Source organism: Ambystoma mexicanum, chromosome 10 (assembly GCF_040938575.1).
Source record: "Ambystoma mexicanum isolate Mex_15411 chromosome 10, UKY_AmexF1_1, whole genome shotgun sequence".
Taxonomy (NCBI): Eukaryota; Metazoa; Chordata; class Amphibia; order Caudata; family Ambystomatidae; genus Ambystoma; species Ambystoma mexicanum.
In genome coordinates, this window is record NC_090932.1 from 927300494 (window position 1) to 927306493 (window position 6000).

Here is a 6000-nt window from a genome sequence, read left to right on the forward strand (position 1 = left end):
TTCTTTAGTCCTACTTCTATTTTCATAGCCCGTCCGGGTTTTTTTTTTTTTAGAAAATCTGGTCACCCTAAGAGGGGGCATAGATAGTATGATTTATAAAAAAAAAAATACTTTATAAAATCTTGATGATTTTGGCACTGTCTGGCTTCCTCTGTTTTTACAATCTGCCACTACTTGAGCACTGGCCCAGTACTTATTCATGGCTACACATTAATTGGCCCAACCCACTCAGGACCATCTTAACAGTTTTTGGGTCCTGGGACACAGAGAGCATTACCCAGGGGTGGACTGCAAATAATTACTCGGAACCAAAAGAGGCACTAGAAATAACATTCAAAGTGGCCCAATATTCTATGTCAAGACCGGAGGCTCGGATTATGCCTTCTCTTCATCTTTACTGTCAGCAGCAAAGAAAACCAAATATGCAAATAACCATACAAAAACCAAGAAAAACTACAATAACCATGAAGTTTTCGGATTTTGTAGTCCATCACCATTGGTCCTCAAACTGACCATGTGTTCCAAGTAACCAATAAAAAAACTGTCCTCAACTAAAAGCTCTTGTCCTCTTTCTATTCTCCCTCTTTCTTTGCTGATTGGCACCGAGTTAAGTACTTTTCTTTCTTATTCTAATGAAATGCTTGGTGTGTGTGTTTAAACGGTATAATTGTGATTTTATTGTTTGGGGTTAACGTGCCTTTCTGGCGGAGCATATCCGCTACACTTAGACAGGTCTCGAGGTTGCGGCCGCGACGGGGCTGGTGCACCGGCGGCCGCAGCTTCTCGGAGCCGTCGAAGAGGGCACTGCGGCACGGAAGAAGGAGCGTGACGGGACCGCATAGATCTGGCGCTCACTTCTTCCTTTCCGAGCGTTTGAGAGGAGTCTTCGGCGAGAGTGCCGGTGTTATTATCGGTGTTATTATCTAACGGGAATCCGTTGCGGATTGCAATTCTTTTCCATAAACAACACGCATCGTTCATACGAACGTAGCGTCCTGTTTCAGGAGTCCAACAGCGCCCCTGCAGGCAAACAGTGATACCGCAGTCATACGGGCACAGTCCCAGGTAAAACCTGTCATTTTTATATCTGTTTATATATATCCAGAACCAGGGAAGTTATTAATTTTTGGACAGATTTTGGCTCCCTGTACTGAGAGAGTTGATTAACGCCTGGTATATATATTCATTTATTCATATTGGACATACCATTAAATTTATTACATTCCCCAGGGCCTGAGAATCATGAGTTCCTCCAGTGATGAGGGGAAGGCTAGTGTTAGCCAAAAGAGGAGCCACACAGCCATGACTGATGTCTTACACAAAGCCCTGGGGGCTTCATTGGGACATGATCCTCAGCAAAGAGCGCTGATGGAGGATTGGCTCCGTTTTTCTCAGGGCCTGGAGGAGGTCAAGGGTCTTAAGGCTCGGATAAAGTCCAAAGGGGGCAGTAAATCAGCCCGTAGGGCGGAGGAAGCCCACACCCCCCCGGGCACTCCACCAGGAAAGAAAGGTGGAAAGAGAAAAAGGAAAGGTAAAGCGGTGCCTAGCAGGGTACGAGAATCATCTCATACCTCAGATGAGAGTGAGAATGAATGGGAGGAGGAGTACCCTGAAGAGGAGGAAGTCCTATCGATATCCTCTTCAGGCGAAGAAAGCCACGAGGTGTTAAAGAAAAGAAAGAATGAGGAGACAGAGGGGGACGGTGCTGATGATGAGGATTTCGATCCGGAAGCACTGATCCATCCCAGATCATCAGAATGGGAACCCCCCAAAAGAATTGCGGCATATTTAAAGAAACGCCTGAGGGTGCCGCTAGCCAAAGAGGCTAGAAGCAAAATGAGGGCAGAATGCCCCAGACCACTCCTCCCAGAAGGTGCGGCTGATACACCGGTAATTGATGAAAAAATGATAACCTTTATGGGTAAATTCACAAAAGATGTGAGGAAAGGTCTTGATAGATCCTGGCGATCCTGTCAGGATAAGATGCTTGATATGACGGAACCCCTCACAAAGATCCTCCAGATGGGAGAAGACGCAAAAATAAAAGGGGAGCTGATAGACCCGGCAATTCTTATATGATGGGCCCAAAGGGCGATATGCATGTTGGATAATGCTAATCATGCTATAACCACCGAAAGGAGGAGATCTTTGTTGGTTAAGATCGACCCAAAATTGAGTGAATTAGCCTCTTCAGATTCAGCCTCTTCGGCTAAAGGAAAGTTATTCGGAGACTCCTTCATCAAGGAGCTCACCAGATTTGTGAATTCTTACGCAGCCTTGGATAAGGCGCAAGCCTCTCTTAAGAGAGTTTTCGGGAGGCAGATTTTTGGACGGGCCAGAAGAGGCAGGGGTCGCTCGGCTGGCCGGTACCAATTCAACCGATCCTTTCAAGACAGAGCAAATTGGCGCGATCAAGAAGAGCGCAGACAAACGCCTTTCTTCCCATCGAGGAGTAGGGGAAGAGGCAGAATCTGGCGAGGAGAGCGTCAGCAAAATAACACAGGTGAGATTACCATACCCACTTCCTGTGACCCCAGAGGTAGGGGGGAGGACTGCTCAATTTTTGAAAAATTGGTTGAACATTTCAGGGGATCCCTGGGTGATTCAGACTGCTCAAGGTTTTTATGTAGATTTTATAGAAACTCCTTATCAGAGAGAACCGCCAAGATGTTTAGAAATGAACAGAGAAGACAAGGCTTTACTGGAAAGAGAATTGCAGGGTTTGGAAAACAAAAGAGTTATTCGACCCGCTGCGGGTCAGGTAGAAGGTTACATAAGCAATATGTTCATAATATAAGGAAGACACAAGACGAGACCAATCATAAATCTGAGAGGCCTAAACAGTTACGTGGTGTGCAGACATTTCAAGATGGAAGGGATACATCTGTTGAGAGATACCCTCATTCAGGGAGATTGGTTAGCCAGAATAGATTTGAAAGATGCATACCTGACTATTCCCATTGCAGAGGAACACTGCAGATTTCTGAGGTTCATTTGGGAGAGAACAATTTGGGAATTTCGATGTCTGCCTTTCGGCCTGGCATCGGCACCGTGGTGTTTCACCAAAATGATGAAACCTGTGGTATCTCATCTCAGAGCTCAGGGGATAAGACTGATAATTTACCTAGACGACATATGTCTAATGTTTCAAGAGAAGGAAATGTTGATAGAGCAGATTCAGATAACAATAGAGGTGTTAGAGAGTCTGGGGTTCCTGATAAATTGGGAGAAGTCCAGTATAGTACCTGTTCAGTCAATAGAGTTTCTGGGTTTCATAGTGGATTCGATACAGGGAACTCTCAGCTTACCCATTCACAAGGTGAACGATATCAAGAAACAACTGAGACATACTCTAGCGAGGGGAGAAATGTCGTTGAGGGACATGGCAAGATTGGTGGGACGGCTAGCGGCATCAATTCAAGCGATTTTTCCAGGGCCTCTGCATTACAGGGCACTCCAGAGGTTGAAGATATCTCACCTCAGGAGGGGCGTTTCTTACGAATCAAAAGTGAATATTTCACAGAAGGTGAGAGAGGAGTTAGAATGGTGGCTCATTCATATGGATGCATGGAACAGGAGAGCCATATTTGGTTCATCCCCAGACCTTATTATCGAATCCGACGCCAGCAGATGGGGCTGGGGAGCCCGATGTGGGAACCTGTCCACAGGAGGCAGGTGGTCGGACCAGGAGACGAGACTCCACATAAATTGCCTAGAGTTGTTGGCGGGGTCTTTTGCAGTGAGATGCTGGATCCAAGAGAAAGCACATTGTTGCATTCTGTTAAACATGGACAATGTCTCCGCAGTCAGGTACATCAACAGACTGTGGGGGACGAGGTCCAGGTTATTGGCGGAACTGGCGAAAGAATTTTGGGAACTCTGGAGAGAAGAGTTTCGGTGACGGCGGAATATCTGCTGGGTCAGATGAACGAAGTGGCCGATTGGAACTCGAGATACCTCAGAGAAGCCAGCGATTGGAAGCTGGACGAGGTAGTGTTCCAGGAAATTATGACATGATGGGGTCCTTGCCAGGTCGATCTGTTTGCATCGAGGTTAAACAAACAGCTTCCTCGGTTCTTCAGCTGGAGACCGGATCTGGAAGCAAAGGCGACAGATGCCTTCCTTCAATCCTGGGAACACCAGAAGAATTAAGCATTTACTCCTTTTTCAATGATAGCGAGGACGCTAGCGCAGGTGAGACGTCAAAAAGCATCCATAATTCTAATCACACCGGACTGGAAGGGGCAGGCGTGGTTTCCCAGTCTACTGGAACTGACATATCACAACCCAGTAGGTCTACCCGACACAGAATTTATCATTCGAGATCCCAGAGATGGCAGGCATCCACTGGTGAGGTCAGGAGGACTCAGGCTAGTGGCATGGGCGATTTCAGGAGATCTTGGGTTAGGCCAGGATTATCGAATGAGGCTGAAAACATCATTAATGAATCATGGGCCCCAGGGACTCACAAGGCTTATAGATCAGCTTGAAATAAATGGAATAGCTGGTTTTTGGAAAGGAATATTCATCCCGATAGAGCAGATGTAGTTCATGTTGCCAATTTTTTAGCTCAGATGGCAGAGCAGGGCAAGGCTTACAGGACTATCAACACAACCAGGTCTGCGATATCTGCGGGGCACCCTAGAGTAGAGGGTATAGCGATTGGCGAACATCCTTTGATCTGTAGATTGTTAAGGGGAGTAAGGATGTTAAGCCAACCCAGTGTTAAATATAATCAGTTGTGGAATGTAGATAAAGTTTTGAAATTGTTTTTATCTTGGCCGGATAATCAAGAATTGTCACGGAAAGCGATTTCAGGCAAGCTATCTATGCTTTTATGTCTTTTAGCATTCAAGAGATCATCTGATGTTAGAGCGTTGGAGGTTGATAGGAAGAGTATATCTCCGAATGGGGTGACTTTCCTTATAACAAAAAGGACCAAAACAGGTTTGAGATCTATTTCCTATGAGTCTTTCCTGACTCAACCAAAGTTGTGTCCAGTCAGATGCATAGAGGCTTATGAAGAGATGACGAGGGAAGTTAGACCCCCGGGAGTGTCACAGTTGTTGATAGGGATTTGCAGACCTTTTAAAGCAGTTACACCGGCCACCATTGCTAGATGGCGTAGATGGGTGATGGTTCAAACGGGCATAGATGTTGAGAGATATGGCGCCCATTCCGCTAGAGGAGCGATGGCTACTAAAGCGTATAACATAGGAGCCAGGGTAGAGGATATTATGAGAGCTGCAGATTGGTCGAATGAATCAACGTTTAAAACTTTCTATTTTAAACCCATGGAAAGTGCGACATCGTTGGTGGTAAGTAAGCTTTGAACAAGCATAATCCGAGCCTCCGGTCTTGACATAGAATTCAGATTTTCAACACATTCGTTACTGAAAGTCATAATTGTATTAAAGACACGGAGGCGAAGGATTATCCCACCCTATCAATCGTATGAATGTTTAGTTGATATTTATCATGTTTTATCTGTTATACTTACTGCTTATGAGGAAATATTTGTATTATTGGTAATATTTTATTGAAGATATGGTTTATGGTGCTTATGTATACAATTTCCCCACCCTGGTTTCGGTCAATAGTCACCTTTGTAAATTTATGTTTTTTCTGTAGGAGGGATGACAGATAACAAGCAAGCCGGGGTCTGAGTCAGGACGTGGATGGAGTTTCGAAGAAGTACTGAACACATCCTCGCAGGATCAAAGAAAGAGGAAGAATAGAAAGAGGACAAGAGCTTTTAGTTCAGGACTGTTTTTTTATTGGTTACTTGGAACACATGGTCAGTTTGAGGCCCAATGGTGATGGACTACAAAATCCGAAAACTTCATGGTTATTGTAGTTTTTCTTGGTTTTTGTATGGTTATTTGCATATTTGGTTTTCTTTGCTGCTGACAGTAAAGATGAAGAGAAAGCATAATCCTTCGCCTCCGTGTCTTTAATAGAATTATGACTTTCAGTAACGAATGTGTTGAAAATCTGAAT